Source organism: Melanotaenia boesemani, chromosome 3, assembly GCF_017639745.1.
Source record: "Melanotaenia boesemani isolate fMelBoe1 chromosome 3, fMelBoe1.pri, whole genome shotgun sequence".
Classification (NCBI taxonomy): domain Eukaryota; kingdom Metazoa; phylum Chordata; class Actinopteri; order Atheriniformes; family Melanotaeniidae; genus Melanotaenia; species Melanotaenia boesemani.
Window position 1 is genome coordinate 8503057 of NC_055684.1, and position 27671 is coordinate 8530727.

Here is a 27671-nt window from a genome sequence, read left to right on the forward strand (position 1 = left end):
TCAAAGTGTCTCGGGGTGAGACTCTGAACATCTGCCTGCCCCCAGTCCCTCATTTAATAGGTGTGATGGACAAATCTATGAAGGAGTTAGCGTGCAACATTGCATTAATTTAGCCAATCTTCATTTGTCCTTGGATTCCTTTTATAGGATTGTGCTGCCCTGTAATGCTCTGTTCTTAGTCTCGCTCTGGATTTATGTTCTGGATAAGTATCTCACTGCCAGAGTGATTGGATGCCTTTCATAGGGGCATGAAAAAGTATTATATCCAATCTCTTGTGTGATAGTGAGTAGCCTCTACTAAAAATACATTTACTTTAACCTGGTTGAATCCATGACTTTCAGGTTTGATTGACAAGGGTGCATTCACACCAGCATGTGTTAGATTAAAAATGTGCCTTTAAGAGGCTAGTTGCAGCCCCTGAATCACCGAAGCAGAGACATGAAGACATGTGGACATGATTCAAGATGGCGAGCCAGACCCAGATCCAATGACTTTGGTTTCATCTTCATCATCATAATCACACAAGTGAGGCGATCTTCTACGTATAAGCTGGAGGGTGACTCGCTGCCACAGCGGTAGGAGTGAAAAGATTTGATTTGAACTGAACTAGAAAGTAAACTCTTTATTTTTTCTTTAAACTAAATCGAACTGAAACTTTTCCTGGAACTGAACATTTAGACTACACAATGGGACTTGAGCCTGAACTGACTGGAAGTATTACACTTTCATTGTATTCTTTATTTATGATAGTTAATATTTTGATCTGAAATAATTGTGGTTCACTTTAATTTGATTCTGAAGTTGTGAGGGTGTTTTCCTACCTGTGAGAGAGCGAAACGGAATAGAGTTAACTCAGGAAAATAAAATAGAAAATCTAAAATAGGTGCAAAGTATTTACATAAATGACAAAAATTACAGTCTTATTAAATCTACATTAGCCTGATTAAAATTAATTCTATATTTACCTGTTGGACAAGACCCTTAATACTACTGCCTACTCTCAGATAAGAGAAAAAAAGACACTTTGAAGAGAAACGTCTGCTAAATGACTGTAATAATAATAATAGCTGGCTAGCAAACTAGTTTACAATCGTTAAGTGATGGAAGCAGAATGCAAGCAGCAATATATCAGAAATGCCAACAATGACACTGATTGTACAGCTTGTTCCAGAGAGACATTGGCTGTATCTGAATGTGCACCCTACTCCCTACATAGTGCCCTATATAGGGGTCACGCCATTTTGTCGGAGTGTCCGAATGCCTAGAAAGAAAAAAGTAGGGGACTCAAAATTACCCACAATGCATCTTGAAATGTAGTGAGCATCGATGGTCACTAGACGGGTCAATACAGACCACAATGCATTGCGGGCAGAAACTCAACGTGGCGCAAGGAGGCGAAAAAACTGAGCTGCACGAAATTACCTATAAGCAAACAAACAAAGAATAAAATACAACATAAGCAATAAAAATAAAAATATTTACACACAACTTTGGATTGGATTTGGAATGACATCTTGATGCTGGTTGTGGTTGCTGTGGTGACGGCGGTAGTCACGTGGTATGCGGCGAGGAAAAAATAGGCAGATTTGTGTCCGAATCGCCAAGAATACGAGTCACTATGTAGTGCAGCCCTATAGTGTAGTGAACGAGGGGTTAGGAAGTAGGGTGGACATTCGGACAGAGCCATTAAGTTCGTAGTACACCGGAATAGGAAATTCCTACTGCTTCTTCTCTCATTATTAAATAAGAGCTGATTTTAATCCAGATATTTCTGTCAAAATATAAACCTGTTCAAGAGGAAAGGGGACCCTAGATTACTTTGGTACAAAATTAAAAAAACTTAAATAAAAAAAAAAAAGATTTTTAATACAAAATATTTGAATATATCAGAAAATCACACACAAAATCAGAAATATTTTGAAAAAAATATCTCAGATATTAATTAATTATAGAAAATAAAATAAACTTGATCTTTCTAGAGTTGGTGGGAGTGGTTGGGAGGTTGGGGCGCCCCCGTAATGTTATGGTTGGGGAAACAGTGGGTTTTATTAAATATTTGAGAGCAGGTCCCTGGTTTAAAAATAAAAACTTTGTTGAAAGTGAAACATCACAATGAAGATAAATTTCTCAACTTGATGATCCTACTGGGTTCCTTTTATTCATGATAATGTTGAATTCAATATTTACACTTTGTTTTAGAGAAGATTTCAAAACATCAGGAATTATAAAGCCAAAACAATTTCAAGATATCATTTTTAGGCCATATCGCCCCACCCTAATTTATATACATAGTCTCTTTAGTTTCTTACTGTGTTATTTTTTACTAGTGGTAAATGTGCACATGCTTGGATTCATGTACGACTGCATTTCACTGCCATCATGCATGTGACAAATAACTTAAAACTTGAAACGTGTTAAATATTAAAAAAAGTGCAATTTGTGTAAACATGTCAAAAATATTTAGACATCTGAAAATGCCCGGTATGCCAGATGGCCAGTCCGTCCCTGCACTCCACTCACCCGGGTATCCAATCTAAAATCCTGAAATGTGCATATTTTCTTCGTATATGGCACAATAATAACATTAAGCTTCAGTAACATTAATACAAATCAGTAAAAGCAAACAAGAAAAATCAAAACAAAAATAAAATTAAAACAAGGTGCATATTTATCATGAACACATTAACATTTCTTTACTGGTAGAAACCTGCATGCATGAATCTTTAGGAACATGTTTACATCAGTCTTTATCGACGAATGGGAAACCTTGTTTAAAGTTTCTTTACCCAAAATTTAAGTAACGTTAAACAAATACAAACAATTACATAGATAATGTCTGACCTAAAACTGAAACGATATGAGCTCTGTGTGCTGATTACTGACCTGTTTTATTATTATTTATAAGGAAAATATGCCCTTCTTTCTCTTTCTTCAGACTGAAGAAACACAGGAAGCTCCCGCCACTGCTGCTTCCGGTGTTGTGCCGTAAAAAACACCCCTGCCGTGAAAAGCATCTCCTCCCCAGCAGCGTAGTGACAGCCAGTCGCCTGTAGACGGCGGGTATTAATGTTGACTACCCTTGAGAACTTTAATTTTTTTTTAATTGTTTTTTTAATGTTTATACAAACATTAGGGAATAACATCATGTACAGCAGTTATGAACAATCTACATGTGTTAAGGTGGCTCTTGAACTTATACACATAGGAACCTAAAAAACGACCAAAAGGAAAAGGACACGCACACACACACACACACACAAAAAAGCAACACACAGGGTCTCAATTAAGTAACGTGAATGCATCTAATAAGGAATATAGTTTTTGGGCATGTTTTGTCATTATCAAACTAAGAGATTTTACAAATGATCTAAACTCATTCTTCCATCCCAAAATGTTAGGTTTAGCTCTCCCATACTTGCATTTGTGTACGAAGTGTTTTGCCGTTATTTACAAGAAATTCCACATTCTTTTATTTTAAAGTTACACCACTTTTCATTACACCCACATTCAGAATGTTTACTATGATACTTTTGGTGTGAAGCCACCCTTGAAGCTCAGTCCAGAATTCATACACGTCTTCGTACACAATCAGATTCTAATTAATTAGATAATCTTTTAATCAAGTCCCATCCCTATTATCTATAACTTGCAGGACTGCGGCTCTCGAGGCCTAAACATGGATACCTCTAAGCGAGGTTTAATCTTTTATTAATTGGTTTACATGAAAATGGCTACTATAAACTGGACCACAATAAACTGGATTGAATTGGTTTGGAGAAGGACGTAAAAAACCAATAATAATCCAGATTATCTGCTGCAGAAAAAAGATGGAAGAATTAACATCAGATTATTACGAACCAGCAGAATAATTATATGTATATATATATATTTTTCCAACAAGCAGCTGAAGACATTCAGAAGCTGCCAGCTTGTAAAGAAAGTTATGAAGGACCAATTAAAATGATAAATGATGATAAAAGTTCCAAACTTGCAAAAAAGCAAACATTTTGCACAAAAACATTCCCAATTCATAAAATTCTGTTTTTATAAACGAGGACAACGAGGCAGAGCTCAGACCCAGATTGTAGAGTGCTAGCTAACGCCATCCACCACTCAAGCCTTCAACACAAAAACAAAAAAACTGCATCTGGACACCAAACATCCATCACTCAGTAATTCTGGGATATAATCCTCCAACAACAAAAAGAGCTACAAACGAGAAAGTGTTTGCCATTCTTGTTAACTCTTAAACAAATCTAAGAGTAGCTTATGAAATAACGAGTTTATTCAATTATTTTTAAAAATAAATAAATAAATAAACAAACTACAAATTGTATTTATAGTTTATTTGCTTTTGTAAAACCTGGTCAGAGACAACAGATGAAAACTTGTCTTTTGGCTGAAAAATAAATTAATAAAAGAAAAAAAAAGAGAGAAAGCTCTGTCCCTGGCAAATAAATAAGTAAAACAGAGAAAAATCTAATTTAATTACAACCTTTTATTGTTTTTGAACATATTTATTTTATGATTACAACATTTTATTGATCAAATTTCTATTTCTTTGCATCTATTTTCTTAGGTCCCTACTTTTTTTTTTGCTGTAGTAGAATTTAACAATTAGTAGTTTTAGTGTTAATAAGCCTGACTTGAGATTTTAAACGTGTTCTTGTAGCAAACCGATTTTATTCCATGAATTATTTTCCTGTTGGTCATCTCGTATGTGCAGGTTCACTTACACAAGATAAATAAATGTCTTTGTGGTGATGTCATATTATGATGACACAGTTTTAGCTGTGAAGTGGATTTGGTCTTGATTATTGACTGAACAAACTAAACCAAGAATGAGATGAATTAAACCAGTACAGTGTTAATATGTGAATGAACCCTGGACCACTTTGTACTGGAAACGTTTGACCCCAAGGTAAGAAAACGAATTCATCAATGTTAATAAACACCAACTGTCCCTTCTGTCCATCTAAAAAATAAAATCAGAAAACTTTGAACCACATAAAAATGTAAAATAGAATAAATACATTTTTAGCCTGCAGCCTTTTTAAGAGGCCTGATCTAAAAAATCTACAATAAGCTGATAGTTTTAAACCATGCCTCCATCCATCCATCCATCCATCCATCCATCCATCCATCCATCCATCCATCCACCCACCCACCCACCCATCCATCCACCCATCCATCCATCATCTATACCACTTAAGGGTCGTGGGGAGCTGGAGCCTGACCTTTAGCAGGTGAGAGGCAGGGTAGACCCTGGACAGGTCACCAGTCCATCGCAGGTGAAGCAGCATCTGTCTGATTAAAATGTGGGGCTTGTTAATTCTGCATCATTCTGCTCTCATCACTCCCTGTAGAAGTTCAAGCTGGTCTATAGGGCCACATGTCTAAGGTCCTGCTCTCATATTTATGCAGACGTGAACCCTCAGTGTGACAAATGTGGCAGCGATGAAGCCACACTGCTTCACTCATTCTGGGCCTGCCCCAGTCTTGGAATATTTTAGCAGGAAGTCTCTGTCGGTGGTCTTTGGGGTAACTATCACACCCACTCCTTTACTCCGATTCTTATTTCTCTACAGACAGAATTACCTAAAAATGTCATGTTTTGTTTCATCAGCTTCATTTAGTTTAATATTTTTCCATATTTACATTTCAGGCTGTTCCAGAAAAACATTCAATTCAGATAATTTAGAGTTAAAGTATTTCTTTTAATCAAACAGGTCCGTTCCATATATGCTGATCTTCTTTCAACCTTTGAGATCAGTGATTTCCTCCTGTTCTGATTCCAGCTTCAAACTTCCTGTTTGACCCTGAAATCAGTGAATTTCAAGCAGATCAATAAGGTTTAATGTGAACTCTGTGTTCTTCATACTGAACACATCAGAGCTGCTGTTTCATCACTGAGACCTTCACAGGTAAAATCTCCACTTCATCATCAGCTGCAATAACTGGAAACATCCTGTCAGTGAAAGTGTGTGTGAAGGTGTGTATGTGTGTGTTAGTGTCAAGATCAGAGAAAGACAGTTTTCCTCTGTTCCAGTCCAGATTCACTCTGATCCTCTGCAGATTCTCCTGAACTTGCAGGTCAATGGTAGAACCTGGAGACTCTGCTGTGTATTCACCTCCAAAGAACCATATTCCCCATAATCCAGACCGTATGTCTCCCTTACTCTTTACAGACTGTGGTAACACACCCAGTCCCCAGAATTTACCGTATCCAACATCAACATCCCAGCTGTGAGTTCCTGAATTAAAACTCTCAGAACTAAGAACATAATAACCACCAAACCTCTCTGGATTATCTGGAAGCTTCTGTTTCTTTCCTCATCTCACACTGGTCAGATCTTCAGACAGGAAGAGTTCTGGACCAGCAGTGTTTGGGTCCAGAATGAGAGGAGTGTAGCAGACCAGGTTCTTCATGTTGTTCCAGATGTTGAAGGCCAGGTTGCCCAGGTGTTTGGCCTGGTCTATCAGAGCTCCTGAGTGCAGCTGTGGATCATCCAGCAGGGGGCAGCGCTGGACTCTTTCCACTGCAGCCTTGTAGTTGTTCAGGAATGAGACGTCTGCAGCTCTCAGCTCCTCCTCTGTGGTTCTGACTGTGTCTGAAAGAGCTGCTATCTCTCTGCTCAGAGCCTCCATCTTCTCCTTCATCACCCCACTCTTCTGATTCTCTTCCTCCCTCAGAGCAGCCAGCCTGGCCTCCTCTTCCTCTGCTAGAAACTGATGAAGCTTCTTAAACTGCTCCTTAATCTGCCTCTCTGTGTGTCGGGCCTGGACCTTAATGTGTTTTGCTGTTTGATCAAACTTCTTCTGAACGTCCTTCTGGAGCTCCAGTTTCTTCTTTAATGCTTCCAGAGTTTCCTGAAGTTCCTTCCTGTGCTGTCGTGCAGCTTCATTGACGGGTCTGATTCTGTGGTTGATGTGTTTTTCTGAATCTCTGCAGATGAGACACACTGGCTGCTGATGGTCCAGACAGAAGAGTTTGAGTTTCTCAGAGTGCAGATGGCAGAGACCTTCTGAAGCTTTCTGATCTCTCTCCTGTAAGAAGGACTCACACAGATTCTTCAACACCAGATTTAAAGGTGGTTCCTTTCTTGAAGATCTTTTCTTACAAACGGGACACTGGTGTGTTGGTTTCTGTGTCCACCAGCTCTTCAGACAGTCTCTACAGAAGCTGTGGCTACATGACAGAAGAACAGGATCTCTGAAGACGTCCTGACAGACCGGACAGCAGAGATCCTCCTCTGATCTGGAAGCCATGTGGTCTGAGAGTGAAGCTGAAAACACAGCAGACAGAAAGTCCAGTCAGTCATGGCTGCCCTCCCTCCTCTGCTAACTCCATCAAACTGACTGTGAGTGGTGTTTTCGGTCAGACTCACCTTCAGTGTGTGGACTGGGAGCAGCTTGAAGTTTCCCACTTTTCTTTCCTGCAGCTGGACTCACTCAGAGGAAGCTGAAGGTGAATCTAATAGTCTGTGTGTCTCTCTGTAGAGACCAAGAATCACCGACTGTTTCCTGCTTCATCTCAGGTGTGTCAGGTGAGGGGTGTCTTGCAAATTAAATTAATTTGAATCAGGTGTGTCGAAGCAGGTAAATATCCAAAATCTGCAGGAAAGTGGCCACAGGGACCAGAGTTTGACATTCCAATGCTAGACCATGAAAAAGACGGGACTATAAAAAGACTAAAACCACCACCAACAATACGAGTTCTCCATGGAGGAAAACTCCACTTTCATGCACAAGATTTTTCACCTCAAGTTAACGTCCACATCTGTTGCAGATCAAAGATCCTGAATAGTTGTTTATTTTTGATGAAAAACTGTCTCAGTGTGATTATTTCATGAAATAATGTTGGAATATGTTGTGTCTAAACTCCTCAGCATCCAGAAATAAAATTCATCAGACTGGTTACCCAACATTTTTAAGCAAAGTCTGTCAAGAAAAAATTTGTCCAAGAGTCTTTCAAGTCAAAAAGTTGCTAGAGATGAATCAAAGTTGAAGCAGCAGAATTTATTTTCCAGTCTGAGTCATATAAATTTAGTCAGGCACAAAAACAGACAGTCCAGCATCCTGTTGTTAAAAACATACACACACAATAAAAACTCCTCCACTAATGAACTCAGACATAAAACACACGTGAAAACACCACAAACGATGCATCCTTACTTCCTTCAAAGCTGTAGTTCTCAAACTGTGGCACATGTACCACTGCTGGTACTCCTGCTCCCTCTAGTGTTACGCTGAAGAAATGATATTTTCTTCTGTTTGCAACAGCGTATCTCTGCCAGAAAGATTTCTCTTTACTTGTCATAAAAATGAAAAACAGAAGGATGGATAAAGATTAAATCTGAGACTGGAGCTAATATTTATTGATCCAGGACTGTGTTCAGAGAAGTAGGATCTCTTCAGGATCATTGGTTATAGTTTCTCCACTTTCAATTTTTAAGAAACCAGATATTTTTAAATAAATTAGTTTCTATATATAATGTTCTCACTTATACTGTTCAGGCATGAGAGGACAGAGACATGATGCTTCCTGGAACTGACCTGCATCTGTCTGAAGTCTGATGGAAAAGTGTTGTTATATTCTACTGTGTTTTAATTTTAGTCATTAAGGTGGTTCTTGGAGAGCCTGATATGTTCTGAGATGGTAGATGATGGGAAAAGTTTGAGAACCCCCCCTTTAAAACAGGTTAAAGCCCATCCCCAGTTACCAGGACAACAAACAAACATGTTCTCTAATTGGCTGGACTTCAGATTTATTACCTACAGTCAGTGTTGTGTGTAACGTGTTACTTTTTAACACGTTATACACAACGCTGCCTACAGCGTGGTTTATACTGACTCTGCGTTCTCTTCAACCTGCTGGGGCATACGTAGAGGGTTCATAAACTTCTTGTTTTGGACTCTGAAAAAGGCCTCAGTGTCTCTTGTGAGAGAAGAAGTCTTCTGACGTCCTCTGCTGGATGCTGGTTGGCAGTGGTGTAGTCTAGTTTATTCTAGTGGGTATACTCTGATCCACACATAACTGAGATCATGAAAGACTGGTTATGTGTTATCTAAATGTAAACAACACAAGATGTATAATAGCCATTCGTTTCCTCATGGGGATCCTTCACCCTGGGAGCTTTGCCTGCTTGGAGTGGGGTTGTTGCAGTGGTGATCGCCCTTGTCCCAGTGGCTGGGGGTCCTGCACTGCAGTCCAACAGCTGTGATGTGGACTCTGGGCTGCCCTGATCTGGGTGGTTGCTGTGGTGGTCTCTTTGGAAATGGGTGGGCTGGCTCTCGGTGTGATCGGATCCCCAAGATATTGTTTCCCCACAGCAGCGTCAAGCCAGATGTTTATTACTTTTATTACTTTTGTACTAATAAACAGAAACTGTGGAGTTCTTGTTTGTGTATAATGTAGGGAAGGCTCTGTGCATATATGTGGATGTCTGCGTGACTGTGAGAGAGACAATGATGGGTGTGTTCTTAATTTGCTATGTCATATAGTGTGTGAAGGCTTGTTTTACTTTAATATGCATACATTTTTATCATTGTGTAAAGCACTTAATGTTGCCTTTGGCAAGAAAAATGCTTAATAAATAAAGTTTGATGTGAATTGATTAACAGCTGCACTTTATGAACAGCCACTGAGAGAACAAGACAAATCTTCAATAAATAAAAATTCATGACAAAATATAGAGGCAAACATTCCTCTCTTGGAATAGACACTTATGTAACACGCAAAGTTATTTATTTGATGGTGTACAAAGTGTCCTTATTAATGGACATTTAAGATGACTATGAATTGTCTTCATTTTTATTTAACCATAATAACATGCAAATATAGCGTTAACTTTGTACATTTAAATAGTTTCTACCAGCTTTAAATGTCCAACATTTACCTAACTTTCTATTTCTCCACTCTAACCAAAGATGCCTGTTTTTAAATTCCCCTACCAGACTCCACAAGACCGGCCAGGTCGAAGTCTCTTCTCCGACCACACACACACAGAGAGAGACTCACCGGGGCCCCGTTTCAGAAAGCAGGTTAAACAAACTAAGTTTAAAGTGCAACTCTGGGTTGACCAACTCAACCCGCTTTCTGAAACGCGGCCCAGGTTGGGCGACAGCGTCAGGCTCTCCTCCCCGCCCATAACTGTGTAACTGCAGTGTCCCCCGAATCGACAGTGGAAATAGCACCAGTAGCAACACGCTCACTGACACACTGAAACAGTGTGATTTGACTTTGTTTTCTTTTCATGTTTTTTCTCTGCGTTCCCTCTCCACTAACTACGCGTACCGCCCAAAACATCTTATTCCCCTTCTTTTTCTGCTGCTGCTGCATCTTCTTCCTCTCATACGCCACTCTTTAATTCGCGGTTGTCTAGCAACCAGCCACCAGATGTTAAGGACCGCAGGTCAGGATCAGGACAGACGGTCAAGCTGCTTTCTCTCTGCGGCGGCTCAACGTCACTTTTGACAGGATTCCTCATGGTCTAAACGGGCCGGCTTCGTGGCTAATTTATGATCGGGAAAGTGAAAGTTATGTCACGAAACATGTTGATACGCATCTTTGAGCATTTTTTTGTGGTTATACGGAAATTTGTCACCTTTTCTAGTGGGTATACGGCGTATACCTGCGTATCACGTAGACTACACCGCTGCTGGTTGGTATTGCTGAATTAGTGCAACGTGTCATCATCTCACCTCCATGTAACGTAAAGCTTTACTCCACTATAACTACAAACTGTAATGAGAACATGAGGTGTAACTGAGTACATAAATATTTATGTATTAAACTATATTTAATATAAATTTTATATTTCCAATCGTACAGTGTTTTAGTTTTTCTCTCTACAGCCTTTTTGTTGTCCAATTATTTCAGAAAATGTCAGAATTTTAATTTTAATTGATAATTTAAATAAGTTTCAGGTGCTTTTGCAAAAGAAAACAAACAAACAAACAAACAAACAAACCTACTAACAACTGGTAACAACATGTACAGAAGCTACAGCTCCTCTGTGCAGCCGGTCCAGGCTTGAGTCCCGGCCTGCAGCCCTTTGCTGTGCATCATTCTCCTTCTTCTCTGACCCCCTTTACTGTCAAGCTACTGACATATAAACACTACTAGAGTTTAAACATGCATAATAAAACACTAACAACTACTAGGGCTCAGTACCAGGCAGATTCAGCTTTGTTTGCTGTTCTTTTAGTTGAGGCTGGCCATAGCAATACGATGAAAGAATGAAAAAGTGTGTCTCACTCTCCCAAGCAGACATGCAACATTTGGGATCTTGAGAGCTGCTTGTAAAGCCAAGTTTAGCGAGTGTGCAAAACACCCAACGTGCAACAGAGACATTATCTCCACAGCTCGGTATATATTAGTGCTGATTTCTGTCAGGGTGACGGGTCTTTGTTAGTTCCCACGCCTATAAAGCATCAGACAGTATGTCTGCCAGATTTATTGCCATGTGACTAGTTTGAATTTGCTTGGTTTGTTAAACATGAGACAATAGTAGCTGCTCCTCATCTGTATAGTGACAAGTTATTATCAGATATGTATTACTGGTTCTTGATGTCCAGCTATCATAGATTAGGTGCAACTCCTGTTGCCAACTTCAGTGAAGTAGCAACGTCATGTTTCACCTCTGCATGGAGCTTAGGTATGGCCACCTCACTTAAAGGTCCCATATTATGCAAAAATCACTTTCTAAAGGTTTTCTAACAATCATGTGTCCTCAGAGCCTGTGTATGAGTCCCAAACATTCTGTCACCTCTCTCACTTGCTCCACTTTTTAGTAAATGTGTGCTCAAATGAGCAAGTCTGAGATCTTTCTGTATAGTGACAAGTTATTGTCAGATATGTATTAGTGGTTCTTGAAAGGTTCTTGAAACATTTTCTAACAATCATATGTGTCCTCAGAGATTGTGTATGAGTCCCAAAAATGAGAAAATTCTGTCTCCTCTTTCACTTGCTCCACTTTTTAGCGAATGTGTGCTTAAATGAGTGAGTCTGAGATCTTTCCCTTTGTGACTTCACAAAGGGAAAAACCACTTCCCAGGGTAATGGATACTGTCATTGACCCGTCCCCTTGGCTGGCTGAGCCTGCCCTCTAAAATCAAAGAGTGGGCAGCAGCGAAATTCGGATCCTCTCCCAGAGAGGGGCGTGAACAGGAAATACTCATGAACATTTAAAGGTTCAGACATAGAAACAGCCCGTTCTCAGTAGAACTCATTAGAGCCACTTTGTGAATGACTGAAATTAAAGACCAAGGCTGAATTTGGGGTAATACACTTTGAAAACAATGTTGGTGACCTCTGAAACCCATATGAAATTGTTGAGAAAATGTATAACATGGGACCGTCAAATGTTTGCGTGCCAGCAGCACGTGGCGTGGCTCCAGTAAGTTAATATGGCATTTTTATCGATGCTGTAACTGCAGGGGACTCTTGCTGGGGCTCTCCTCTGCCGCCCTCGGGGTGGGTACGAGGTGGTCTTCGTGATGGGGTGGTTTGGGTTCGTGCTCCAGGATTGCTGCTGTTGGCCTGGGTCTCTGGGCCGCCCTAGTCTGCTTCTAGCCTCTGTAGAGACATGGTCACATTTGCATGATTACGCTCATCACTCCTTATCACTGATCACTCCTCATTCCTCACACTCTGCATGCTGACAGTCACTGTTGTCCAGTGGATTTATACACTAAGAGCTACTTTTGTTTAGGTTTTTTTTTTAATTTATTATGTGTGTGTCTTTGGTACTTTGGTTGTTGTTGTGATACATGTTGTTGCTGTCTTGGTTATTTTTTATGAACTCCATATAACTGTCAGCGTAGTTTACCTGTAAAAGCTGTAAGAAATTCTCTGTTGTGTTTCTGTACAGGTGTAGCAGTTGGTTGTCTGGTATTAGGTTGGAATGAAGGTCGTTGCCTCTATCTACTGTATCTTTGTCTCTTCTTCCCTTTTTCTACTTTTCTTTTAACTTGTCTTCATTACTCTCCTTTTTTAATGCCTCCTCCAGTCAGGTCCAGCAAGATTATATAAATTCCACAATACAAAATAAATAAGATAAAACAATGTATTTAAATAAATAAAGAAATAAAAATGAGTTTATCAAGAGGAGCCTTATACCCATAAAGCTCCCCTTGGCAAAGCAAATTTGTTCAGCACAACACAGCAGCCAGACCATCATTCTGTTTGCTACAATGCTGGACAACACAAGTTAAAAAAAAAAAAAGGAAAGAAGAAATGTGTTTTTAAGTAGATAAATAAAAATGAAGAGTGAAGAGGCCTGTCTAATGGGCTCGACACACGGGAGGCGACGTCACACCTTCTCCATTCATTTCCTATGGAACCTGCGTATTGAGGTGAAAATCGCTGCCCTCCTCCAGCCAAGCGACAGGCGACATTCGTGCATGTGAAATGTTGTGCTCGTTCATGCACACGTGCACACGAGGCTTGCGACGCGACACAAAAAAATAGGAAAATGTTCCATTTTTGTCGCTGTCGCCTGGTACTACAGCCAACCAGAGAGGTTTTCATTGACTGACCAATGAGAGCAGGCTAGACAGTGCCATCTGCAACCTGTTGCAACATGGAGGAACAGATCATATTAGCTGTGTCTGATTTTCCCATACTTTATGATACTTTTGTTTTTTAATAAATGAACAACACAACATAAAGAACATAAACTGTACAGCCAGGGGGACAAGAATAAGCAACACAACTAAATCCAATGAGTAAATTAAGTCCAGGAGATACAAGATCAGGTGTGCATCAGCATACACACTTAAATATCAAAGAACCAATTAGGAAAGCGACATCTCAGCGAAACAGGAATCTTTCCAAAATACATTCAGTTTTCTGGGCTTTCGAGTTTTCAAGACCGTTGAGGGTGGAGCTGTACTGTAAAAGATCCTGTATAAACATTGCAAAGTTCGGTTTGCCTTCAGCCCATTTCCTTTTGTGGATGTGAAATTTCCCAAAAAGAATAATAAGTTGTACAAAAAAAGTTGAGTCCTTTTCCATTCTTTTATCTTCAAAATAAAGAAAAATGTCCTTTTCTTGCAGATGTATGGAATGATCTGTCTTTCTTTTAATAAAATTCTCTACATTGATCCAGAACAATTTAGTAAACATACAATGGTAAAACAGATGCTCAATAGTTTCTTCATCCAAGCTTCAAAAGGTACAAGAGTATTCAATATCAATGTGGAATCTTTTTAAAGTATTTTTTGCTGGATAAATTTTGTGTATAATTTTGTAAGAAACTTCTTTAATTTTATTATTAAGAAAAAATTTATCACTCATCAACCACATCTTTTTCCAATCAATATCATTAAAGAGAGCCGACCAAAAGATTTTGGCAGAAGGAACCATTATATTTATAAAAATGTTTCTAATGTATCTATTACTGCATTTGTCCTTGGTAATATCTACATCCCCAAGAAAAATTCTGTAAGCAAGATCTGCCACATGAAGTTCAGTTGTAGATCCTATGAGCAGCTGTAAAACGTTTTTTGGGATGGCAGTAAAAACAACATCATATTCCTTCGGTGTAACTGCTATATTGAATTTAGATATAAATTCTTCATAAAGCAGCAGTTTACCGTCAGTTTTCATAAGCTGTGAGACTAATACAATGCCACTGTTAACCCAGTTTTTGTTATATAAAGATCTATTTTTATTAAGTATGCACCTGTTATTCCAAATGTAATAGTTTGTAGGTGAAAATGATGTTTGTACAGTAATCTCCATGCTAGCAGAGCTTGCTTGTGAAAATTCACGAGTTTTATAGGTAACTTATCAGGATTATAGTCACATTTTAACAAGAAATTGAGTCCTCCAAAATTAATTTAGGAAAAGTATTCCACATGCTATCTTCTTCTTGAATCAATTTAGTCAGCCATTTAACTTTAAAAGTATTGTTTAGGGTTTCAAAACTTAAGACTTCCAGACCTCCATTTTGTCTTGTGTTACATAATATCTCTTTTTTTAAATAATGACATTTATTTCTCCAAATGAAGTTGAACAGAATTTTATCCAGTTTTTTATATGTTGTAGTAGGCATTCCCAGAACCAAGGACACATAAACAGCTCGGGATATCCCTTCAGCCTTGGACAGTAAGACTCTGCCATTTAAGGAGAGATCCCTCATTAACCACATATTACATTTTTTTGTTATTTGTTCAACTATAGGATCAAAATTTGAGTTGTTACGGTCTTTTTCATTTTTGTTAATGACAACACCCAAATATGTGAAGCTATTCTTTACAGGAATACCATTTATCTCCAATATATCACATTCTTTTAGTGGCAAAAGCACCGATTTGCACAAGTTCATTTTAAGTCCTGATACTCTAGAAAACAACTCTATACATTGGATCACTTTGGGAACCTCATTTTTATTAGCTAAGAAGATTGTTTTGTGATAGTTTAAATTCTCTGTCTCCTGCCATGATGCCATTAAATGAGCTATTTTTGATGTGTACGGCCAAAATTTCTGCGACAAGAAGAAATAAAAAAGGACTTAAAGGACAACCTTGTCTTGTACCTCGGTGGATGTTAAATCTAGGAGTCGTGCCGTGGCTCAGTCCAATAGAGCTATTACAGTTTGTATAAAGTGTATTAACTGCTCTCAAAAACCTGTCTCCAAAACCAAAGCTACGTATAGCTTTGAGCATAAAATGATGACTTACTGTGTCAAATGCTTTGTAAAAATCCACAAATAGGATAAAACTATCATCTAAAATATAATCATTATAGTCAATCATGTCCAAAACCAAACGGATGTTGTTGCATATATTTCTGCCAGGCATGAAACCTGATTGTTCCTCATTAATAATATTATCTAATCCTAATTTTAGTCTTTTGGCGAAGACCGTGGCAAATAACTTTGCATCGTTAGTTAATAAGCTAATTGGTCTCCAATTCTCTATACTTAATTTATCTTTGTTTGGTTTGGGGATCAATTTAATAAGACCTTGGGAAAGGGTGGGAGGTAATTCTCCTTTATCTATGGCTTCTTCAAAAACCTCCACTAGAAACGGAGCTAAAAACTTTCCAAATGTCTTATAAAATTCATTAATGAGACCATCAGAACCGGGAGACTTGTTGTCCTTAAGAGAGCCAACACACCTTTGAACCTCTGCTAAACTGATCTTCTGGTCACAAGTTAATTTGAATCCTTCATCAATACCTCTAATGTATTTTTCGGTACTTTTAATAAATGCTTCGATGCCTTTGTCACTTTCAGAATTAGTAGCATATAAGTTTTTATAAAAATCTGTAACATGCTGAGATAGAAGTCTTGGATCTTCACATATTTGGTCATCAATTTTGAGTTTAGAGAGGGAAGATAATTCATAATTCCTTTTTTCCAAATTAAAAAAATATTTGGTACACTTTCCCCCTTGTTCTAACTATTTCCTTCTAGATCTGATAAAAGCTCCTCTGGCTTTTCCTTCATATATTTGGTCTAATTCGAGTTGCAATGTTGCCAGTTCTTCAGATTCCTCTTCAGAAAGATTAACAATTTTAGACAATCCCATTATTTTATATGATGGTTGAAGATGCCATCATATACCTGCTTCAGAGAGCCCACTCTCATCTGGACCAGTCAGGCAGCACTTTGAGGGTCATGTTCTTTGATTTCTCAAGTGCTTTTAATACGATTCAGCCTGCTCTGCTGTGTGAGAAGCTGCAGAAATTCCAGGTGGATCCCTCCACAACCACCTGGATTTACGACTACCTCACAAACAGACCACAGTTTGTGAGACTGAAAGGTTGTGTGTCTGAGATGATGGTCAGCTGCACTGGAACACCACAAGGGACTGTACTTTCACCATTTCTATTCACGCTGTACACCTCAGACTTCCAGTACAACTCTGAGTTCTGTCATCTGCAGAAATACTCTGATGACTCAGCAGTTGTTGGGTGTATCAGTGATGGACAAGAAGCAGAGTACAGAGAACTGGTCGGTCAGTTTGTGAAATGGTGCGGTGACAATCATCTCATCTTGAATACCAAGAAAACAAAGGAGATGATTGTTGACTTCAGGAGGAACAAGAACACACATAGAAGTGTTTCCATCATGGGAGAGGAGGTGGAGGTGGTGGAGGAATACAAGTACCTTGGAGTTCAGCTGGACAACAGACTTGAGTGGAAAAGCAACACTGAGTACATTTACAAGAAAGGTCAGAGCAGACTCTACTTCTTAAGGAAGCTGAGATCTTTTAACGTCTGCACCAAAATGTTGCAAATGTTCTACAGGTCTGTTGTTGAAAGTGCAATCAGCTTTGCAGCAATCTGCTGGGGCAGCGGCATCAGAACCAGAGACTTGAAAAGAATTAACAAACTGATCAAGAAAGCTGGTTCTGTGCTTGGAGTAACTCTGGAGCCGCTGGAGTTGATCATCAAAAAAAGAATTCTGTACAAGCTGACGAAGATAATGGAAGATCCTTCACACCCTCTACACAACGCCGTGACGAAACAACAGAGTGTGTTCAGTGGGAGGCTTGTTCAAGTCCGATGCAAGACAGAGAGATACAGAAGATCCTTCCTTCCAGCAGCTATCAGGCTGAAGAACAAAGCCCTTAATTAATTAATGTGATTGTTTAAAAAAAAAAACTACTACTACAATATTGAATTTCCCTTTGGGATTAATAAAGTATTTTTCATTCATTCATTCATTATTTTGGTAATTATTTGGGTTTCCTTTTCTCTTTTATTTTTAGCAATTCTCTTTCCAAAACATATAGCTAAGTTTCTAACTTCAGATTTCATTAATTCCCAGCATTTTCTATAGTTGTTTATTGTTTTAGCTTGATGCCAATATCTTTCAATAATAACCTGTATTTCTTTCTTTAATTGTTTATTTTGTAACAGTGATTTATTTAACTTCCAATAATCTCTACTGGAGTTATATTTAAATGGAGTCATATTGACCTCGATAAAAACTGCTTTGTGGTCAGTAAAAACAGCAGGCTCTATTAGAACCGATTTCACATTATGCTCAATGTCTGAAGAGATCAGCCAGAAGTTTATCCGCGATTGCTGAGATCTGTCCTTGTTTGACCAGGTATATGAGTTTTGATTTGGGTTTCTTTGTCTCCAGATATCAATTAGGCCATCTACCATTTTTGTCTGATAGATGCTTAATTATATTACCTTTAAATTTCCCTTGTAATATAGCTACCCCTGCCGATCTGTTACTACCAAATGAGAACCAGATATTCTTCCCCCATTGAGTTTTCCAGAATGAAACATCTTCTTTTGTAGCATGAGTCTCCTGTATAAAGTAAAAATCAGCACTTTTGTTTTGACAATACAAAAATAGACACTTCCTCTTCAACAAGTTTTGACACCCCTGGCATTAACAGTAAGAATGGAAATTGACATTGGGAACACAAATAATCAGAAAATATTATCTTAGTGCAACTTAAGCCTCTGTACTCACGTTTCACCTGAAATTGCAGAAAACACTGTACTAGTATGTTGCCATATCAAAATATTGTGTACTATAAATCTGTAAGCTGCAATTGGAACATAAAAGTCCTAGGTATACCAGTACACCGTCATTTCACATTATACTTCACCTATCATATTATTTTACTTCTTGACCGTTCACAAAGGCCCTATCTCCCACAAAGAAAGCTTGTCTCCCTTTTTCCTGGCTGCTTCCACCACTGGCCAAAGACGAATTCGAGTGGCACGGTCGGCTGCAGTTAGATCCTCTTTAAATTGGAGACGGTTGTTCTTCAGGTACTTGTTCGCCTTGGACTCTTTCCATAGTATATCTCTTGCCTTTCTGGAAACGAATCTGATGATCACTGGACGTGGGGGTTGATTTTGTCCTCCATCCTTGGGCCTTCCGATTCTGTGAACAACATCCATCGCTGCAACAACTGACTCGACCTCCTCGACTGGAAGCACAGCATGACAGATATCCTTGACTTGAGATCTGATGTTACCATCACCTTTTTCAGGAACACCGTGCAGACGGAGGTTTTGTCTGCGGCTGTAACGATCTGTTTCATTCACCTTCTGCTCCATCTCTCTGACTTTCTCCTGCAGCAATTCGCATGCCTTAGTAAGAGCTGCGTTTTGTTTTTTTATGTCAGCTACTTCTTGATGGCAGAAATCCAGAGATTTTTTCAGGGCGTCAATTTGGACGGTATTGTAATGAACGGCTTTATCTGTTTTATCTGCCCTTACTTACTTACTTACTTTATGATACTTCACTTAATAACTACAGAGATGTGAATAAAAAAGGCAGCCACATGGGAACTTGTTGGCACCAGGGTACACTTGTCCGGTAAGTTTCTTATCTTGCGTTTTTGTAAGCTAATTTATATTAGCATTGCAAATTTTGTTTAGTGTATGCATACCTTACCTTACCTTACTCAATATGAACTTTTATGATAAATGTGATAAATATTCAGTAAAATAACATGTATACAAGTATAATGTAGAAACGTGTTTATTTAATTAATATTACGTAAAGGGTAAACATAAAATAAACCATGTAAAGGTATTCCATTGTTTAGGTACATTATACAATAATATCTTATGAGACTTATTAAACTTATGTGAACATATAATAAAAACTCTTTGAACTGATAATGTGGCGTCACAATTAAAAGTCCTCAAGATATTTTCCAGACCAGAGGAAAAAAAAAAAAAGTGTCTGCCCATCTATACTATATGATGTTGCCATGGCACATCACCAGCTGTTGAGTTGAAGTAATCACAGTATTTTTTCTGATTGAAGCCGCCTCTCTGCTTGAGTGGTTTGAACTGGTCTGGGTGATGGGCTCCAAACCAGTGGGTGGTGACTGTGGAATCCCCCTCTCTACTTCTCCATTTTGCTGCATGTAATTCTGAAGGACACATGTTGCCTTCACGACAGAATCTGCTTTTTTTGGGCAGATACTCAGAACACGGCGATACATTCGCCACTGGGTAGAAAGAATGCCAAAAGCATTTTCAACTATTCTCCTGGCGCGAGACAAGCGGTAGTTGTAGCACCTCTCTTTTGTTTGTAGCTGTCTCCCTGGATATGGCCTCATGATGTGTCGTTGGAGGGGAAAAGCTTCATCTGCCACAAGTACATGTGGCATTGGCCCCAGGTCCTCTGCACCTTGTAGTGGGGCGTCTTCAGGTATGCCCAGTGTGCCTGCCCTCAACCGTTTCCCTAAGGGAGACTCTGACAGAATGCCCCCATCACTGTTTCTCCCATATCCTCCCACATCAATGACCCTAAACATGTAGTGAGCATCAACTACAGCTAAAAGGACAATGGAATGGGAGCCTTTGTAGTTAAAATACTTGGAGCCTGAGGACGGAGGAGCTTGCAGCACAACATGTTTCCCATCTAGTGCACCAATGCAGTTTGGGAAATTCCATCTTGTTTTAAAACCCTCTGCAATGGCTTTCCAGTCATCTGTTGTTGGCTCTGGCATGTACTCTGGTTGCAGCACATCTAAAATGGCCTGTGACACTTGTTCCACAATCTTTCCAGTTGTTGAGCTTCCCACATGATAGTTGAACCCAATAGTGGCAAAGGAATCTCCTGCTGCAAGGAATCTGAAAGAAATGTATAAAAAAATATAAAATTATGGTACAGTGAACAGCAGTAACATAGTAAGAAATGTATTGTACTGAGTTTAATCTAAATGTTATTTTTATACTGTTAAACTATTTTTTTACAAGTATGGTATTTGTTAGAGTAAGCAAAGTTGACAGTTTAAAGTTAACAGTTTAAACTTTCTCCCTTAAGGATGGGTAATGATTTGTTGTCTCACCCACCCTGCAGAGGACAGGATGTGGTGGTCACAGCTCTGTGTGAAAAGGGTCATAAAGTGTTGTATGCTAATGTGCTTCCCTGTTTGAAGTTTGCGAGAACTTTGCTTGCTCTTCTGAAGTGTGATAGCTGCTCAATAAAAAGGGGGCACTGGGGTTGAGACTTCGGAGTTGACACCAGACACTCTCTGAGTGCTGAACCACAGTCTCTCCCCATCGCGATGAAGCTGACTTCACTCTGAGTTCTTTGTGTCTTATTTTATGATAGAAAAATACCCATCATTTTTGGTGCCGTGACCCGGATCCCAACATACCCATTCGTTGACAGGAGAAGGCCTGAACACCGAAACACGCGCGGGCAGCCATCATCAGGACGGCTGAGAGGAAAGACCTGACGACTGAATTGTCCAACAGGCCGGTGATTTACTTCATGCTCATCCTGCCAGCGGTGGATTGACGGGATCCGTGACTGAGGAGGACACCGAACCCGGAGTGAGTATAAGCAAGAGAGTGACGCTAGGGAAAGAAATAATAGACGCCAGGTTAAACCTGGGAGCAGTCTTTGTTATAACACGCCAGATTAAATCTGGGGCAGTGTTGATAAAACACGCCAAGTGGTTCCTGGGAGCAGTGCTATAGACGCCAAGTTTTTTCTTGGGAGCAGTCACTTAGTGCGCCAGACTAAGTCTGGGAGCAGCACTATAGAACACGCCAGAAATTTTCTGGGAGCAGTGTAAAAACGCACGCCAGAGAACCCTTGGGAGCAGTGTTAAAGGTAAAGCGTCTGAAAGAAGTCACAGGGACAGAGCCTAGGCAGAAGTGTGTGTGAGTGAGTGACTGTGAGAGTGAGTGCTCGAAGTAGATTTGACTGAAGCATCGCACTGGTGGAAACCTGACGGTGATAACACAAGCCAGTGGTCTGGTGAAGTAGGTCAATTTACCTCTCGAGATTAAGGTCATAATTTCATAACACAACACAGACCCAATATGGGAAACAGTGAATCTTCAGTCGCCTTAGAGGGCGATGTGAAGTACATGAATCAGAGGAATCCGGATAACGTCAAGTTTCTGGAAAAATGGGTCCCCAAATATGGGGTGACAGGGAAGTTGAAGGTAGATGAGTGGCAGACAGTAGTAGATAAGCTGGAAGCAAGTGTAAGTGGTAAGACTGGTAAGAAGGCAGATAAGAAAAAGAAGGAGCTGGAGTGTGCGCACAGGTGGTTAGAGGAGTCTAAGATTTGCAGGGATAATATTAGAAAGTCTAAAGAAAGAAAGAAGGGCGAAGAGGCTGCTATGGCAGCTTTTGTAAGACCTGGTGATAACGAGACCGGTGCCGTCTACCCAAGGAGACGGGACCAACCTGTTCAGCCCGCACCAGGCCCCTCGGGTGGAGCTGCTTCGGCCACCCAGGGTACTCCCAGAAGAGGCAGACTACCACCTACTCTGACCCCGACCTCGTCCCCGCTTGCATCTCTTACTGCTCCACCAGTAACAGATTCACTTAAACCAGGCCCGACAGCCCCGTTATGTCCGGTGCTGCCACCTGCATATGACTTAAGACCTTCAGATAGTGTGCGCCCACCAGCCAGATACACAGAGACTTTCCCCATGATTCAGGTTGCTAATCCTAATCCTGAGACAGCCGACAGACACATGTATGTGTTCAGACCATGGACTCTTGAAGAAGCTGCCAAAGCAGTAGCAGGTGTGACTCCTCCTCGTGAGAATCCTGATGACTGGGTCCAGGACATAACTGACATTATACATTCCTACAGACTGAATGCTCACGAGGCAGGAGAAGCTATGATGTCCTCTTTGGGGAAAGACTGGGGCAGAGTGAGAGGAGATTATACAGGCAGAGATGCGGTAGGAGCAGTTAGCCCCTACCCAGCAGATGGTGACATAACTGGAGCCTATAAAACTCAGCTAGATGCACTTTTTGACCGTGTGCGTGTTGCCTTTAAGAAAATGGCTAATTACAGCCACCTTGCAGCTGTAAAACAGAAGCCAAATGAAGAAGTGGATGATTTCCGCATACGGTTTGAGAAAGAATTCAAAATACACAGTGGCATTCCCTATGATACTGACGAAAAAGGCCCGTATCAGCAACAGCTTAAAACAGCCCTGTTAGACAGGATGACCCCAGCTGTGTCCTCATGGGTTAAGAAACATTTTGTAGAATGGGACACAGCTTCAGTTGACCGTGTGCTGCAGTATGCTAGACACGCTGAAAAATGGACAAAGTCGCATCCTAAGACATGCTCCCCTGTCTTTTGGGCCGACACGCCTCCCCCACAAGATGATGACATCTTCTTCCAGGGTCCTAGCGGACGCCGTGGTAGAGGACGTGGCCATGGACATTATTCCTATAATGACGCATGCCATTGCTGTGGACGGTCTGGCCACTGGGCCAAAGACTGCCCACAAAAAGGGGGGAGAGGCAGAGGCCACAGAAGCAACAGAGGCAGAGGAGGAAGAGGCAGATTTAATTCACACAATCTACAAAATAAATGACTAGAACAAGCATCTCCTTCTAATATGCCAATGCCAGAAAATCTAAAAGAAGATTTACAGAACCAAATACCCGAAGACTTAAACAAAATTGTAGATATTTGCTCAGCCTGCGACATGCTAAAAAGTTATAAAATTAGACCAACAGTGCAACTCAAAGTTAATGGTAAAACAGTAAATTTTCTTTGTGATTCAGGAGCGTGCAAAACTGTAATGTCTACTCATGTTCCCGGACTTCAACCCTCAAACGGCCAAATATGGGTAAAATCAGCTAATGGTCATGTAGACAGGGAACGCATCTCCAAGCCCCTAATTTTTAGAGATGAACAAACAGGCTTAAATACTAGAGCAGCAATAGTCATCTCACCTAAATGCCCAGTTAACCTGCTTGGAAGAGACCTAATGACACTTTTAGGTATAGGTGTGGTTCCAATACAGGGAGGCATGACAGCTGTGCGAGTCCAGACACACTCTTTAGTAAACTTAAATAATCCAGCCATTTTGTACTCAGTCGATGCGACTGATCAGTTAAACTATGATAAAACCCAAATTCTGATAGAAAAAGCAGCAGAAACACTGTCATGTTCACAAGATCAGATGCCTGCAGACCAGCTTCATGTTACAATGTGGTATACTCATCAGCCAGATATAGATTACCAAGAAGCATTGTTGGCTCAGCCTGCAGTTAGTGTGCAACTCCATCATTTGTATTCGGACAAAAGATCATTCGCAGCAGCAACAGTCTCACTTCCCCCTTCCCTACTGAATCTGTTTCAAGAAACAGGAGCTGTCCCACACATGTCATTGTGCAAACCACAAGACCATGAGTGGAAGAGGTCAGGCAGCGTTCTGAAAAAAGGGAGTGAAGCTGCTGATTATAGCCCTCCTGATGTAGACGGTTGGTCTTACAGCAAGCAGGCAGGCATATATAGGAAATCATTAAACTGGGATATGACAGTTCAGCCAGCCATGCATGAGGTAGAATGACAACAGGAAAACTATATGCTAACAGAAGAAGATGAAAAAGCTCTAAAAGATCTTCCTCCTTCTTTGTGGTCACAAGGACCGTCAGATGTGGGATGTTTGACAACCATTCCCCCAGTTCAACTTAATGCAAAGTCTCAGTGGCGTCCATGTGTTAAACAGTACCCAATTAAGCCTGAAGCTGCAACAGGCATAAAACCAGTAATGAAAGATCTACTTAAAGCAGGCATAGTACGGGAGTGTCCGGACTCTCCTTGTAACACACCAATTTTTCCTGTCCAGAAGGCCAATGGAAAGGATTACAGGATGATACAAGATCTACGCAGCATTAATCAGGCTGTACAGACTAGAGCACCATTAGTTCCTGATCCACACACACTGTTAAACTCTTTAAAACCAGAAAACTCATGGTACACTGTAGTAGATCTGAGTAATGCTTTCTTTAGCATAAAAGTTCACCCAGACTCCCAGTTTTGGTTTGCATTTACATATGAAGGGAAGAAATACACCTACACCAGACTCCCACAGGGGTTTGCAGATAGCCCCACCATTTTCACACAGGCAATTATGAATTGTCTGTCAAGCTTCACCCCACCTTGTGGAAGCCAAATACTGGTTTATATAGATGACATCTTGCTGTCCTCACAAACACAAGCTGCATGTGAAAAAGATTCCTTGGCCCTTTTGAGACACCTCCACGCCACAGGGAATAAAGTTGGCAAGCAAAAACTCCAATTGGTGAAACAGGAGGTAAACTATCTAGGGCACACCCTCACCCCTGCAGGTAAACAAATACAAACAGCGAGGAAACAAGCTATTGCATCTACTCCGCGCCCAGTTACCAAAAAGCAGATGATGGCATTTTTGGGCCTCACAAACTATTGCAGGGCATGGATCCTAGAATATGCACAGAGAACGCAGCCACTGCTGGACTTAATCCACACCACGCCCATGGCTATGTCAGACAAAGTGATGTGGACTGAGACAGCTGGAAAATGTTTTATGGATCTTAAACAGGCTTTAATCCAGACTACCATACTGCTTTTACCAGACTATTCGAGGCCCTTTGTGCAAACTGTAGACTGCAAAGAAGGTTTTATGACCTCTGTACTGCTACAGCAACATGGCCAGAAATTAAGACCTTTGGCCTACTATTCTAAAAGGTTAGATCCTGTAGCCCAAGCTCTCCAGCCATGTGTGCAAGCTGTGTGTGCAGCCGCGTTAGCAGTACAAGCATCAGCCGATGTGGTTTTGTACCACACAACTGAACTTTTAGTTCCCCATGCAGTAGATGTACTTTTGCTGCAAAGCAAAATGAATTTGCTCTCTCCAGCCAGACATTTATCTTATACTGCCATACTGCTTTCCCAGCCTCATATCACCATCAAACGCTGTACAGTGTTAAACCCTGCCACGCTGCTGCCTTTACCACATGAGGGGACACCTCATAATTGTCTGGAGATAACAGAAACAGCACAGCTTCCTAGACCTGACCTGTCAGACACACAGCTGAATGTTGGTTATACCTGGTTTGTCGATGGCTCGTGTTCTAAAACGCCCCAGGGCATTAACCAAACAGGTTATGCAGTGGTGCAACTCCCTGATAAAGTTATTGAAGCCAGGTCCCTTCCAACAAATATGTCAGCACAAGCAGCTGAACTTATAGCTCTCACAAGAGCATGCATAAAAGCTAAAGACAAAAATGTGACTATTTACACTGACAGTCAATATGCTTTCTCCACCTTGTTTTATTTTGCCAAACAGTGGGAACGGCGAGGTATGGTTACCTCCACAGGGAAACTTGTGACACACGCAGCTCTTTTAACAGACCTATTACAAGCAATAACGCTGCCAAGGACTTTAGCTGTGTGTAAATGTGCGGCCCACACATCAGGACAGGATGATGTATCAACAGGAAACAGGTTTGCAGATGCAACTGCGAAGCAAGCAGCAGCAGGGCAATTTGGGGTCAATGATCTCTACTCTGCTGAGCAGCAGGGGGTCTTTATTGACCACACGGTGCTGGGTGACATGCAGGAAGCAGCATCTAAGACAGAGAAACAACTCTGGCTTACTAAAGGAGCAGCTACAAGTCAGATAACAGGACTTTATGAACTTAATGGTAAACCTGTTCTCCCAAAATCTTTATTTAAAGCAGCAGCATTGGTGACACATGGTGTATGTCATGTGTCAACAGGGGGGATGAGTGACATTATAGAGAAGCAGTTCACAGCCTTTGGATTAAAATCTTACTTAAAAAGCTTTTGTAAATCCTGCGTGATCTGTATTAAACATAACCCACAAGGCAACATGAGACCACAGAGGGGCAGGTTCCCTGAACCAAAATATCCTTTTCAGACACTCCACATGGACTTTATTGAACTAAACCAGAGCGGACCACATAAATACTGTCTGGTAATGATTGATGCTTATTCTAAATGGGTTGAAATAGTCCCAGCTAAACATGCTGATGCACTGACTGTGGCAAAAGCAATTTGTAAACACATTATACCTAACCATGGTATTCCAGAAATAATCTATAGTGACAATGGACCACACTTTGTGAACAAACTAATCTCAGACATGGCAGAACACCTCAAAATGACTTTGAAAAACCACTGTGCATACCATCCTCAAAGTGCCGGATTAATAGAACGGACAAACGGTACAGTTAAATCCAGACTGAAAAAGTGCATGGAAGAAACTAAAAAGCCTTGGCCAGAATGTTTGGATTTAGTAAAGCTATACATGAGAATAACCCCTTCTGACAAAGGATTAACTCCTTTTGAGATCATTCATGGCAGACCTTACAGACTACCAGTGTTTTCTAAAGACTTACAGCATGCTAATGATGAAAACACTTTAGCAGACTACATGAGGAAAGTTCTGCAGCAAAAAGATGTAATCAATGCAAGTTTATTGCCCTCCGATTATATTTCCCTACAGGAACTTCCTGAGCTGGTGAAACCAGGAGACTGGGTCTTCATTAAAGTCATCAAGCGCAAAACCTGGTCCAGCCCACGGTGGGAGGGGCCTTACCAAGTGCTGCTGACAATGCCTACGGCAGTCAAGATAGCGGAAAGACCCAGCTGGATACATCTCAGTCACTGCAAACTTCTGAGTGCAAAGTAAGGCTGCTGTGAGTGGGGGAAGGAGGGCTGTGATTAAAACCCACAGCCTCTGGCTACAAATAGGGATTATCTTTTAGTGATAATTCGTATCAACGCCAGTGAAGAAACCAACGGATCCCATTTCACCTTAAGCAGCACCTTTAACTCAGAAACCAGCACAAATGGAGGATCTGGAGCAGAGACGTAGACCAAGGCGTCACTGCTGCTGGACCTACGCGTGCGCTGTGACTGTAGCATGTCTCACCACCTT

The 27671-nt window shown here is 40.6% G+C and overlaps 1 long non-coding RNA gene and 1 pseudogene across 1 annotated transcript; one reads left to right on the forward strand and one right to left on the reverse strand.

Moving 5' to 3' along the window:
* Positions 1–5613: 5613 nt before the first annotated feature.
* On the reverse strand, positions 5614–7356 carry LOC121636475 (annotated as a pseudogene).
* Positions 7357–24807: 17451 nt separating this feature from the next.
* Positions 24808–26797, forward strand: LOC121636514. The gene is made up of 2 exons (XR_006009742.1): positions 24808–24951; positions 26452–26797. It is a non-coding gene; the product is annotated as an uncharacterized LOC121636514 (long non-coding RNA).
* The last annotated feature ends 874 nt before the right edge of the window (positions 26798–27671 follow it).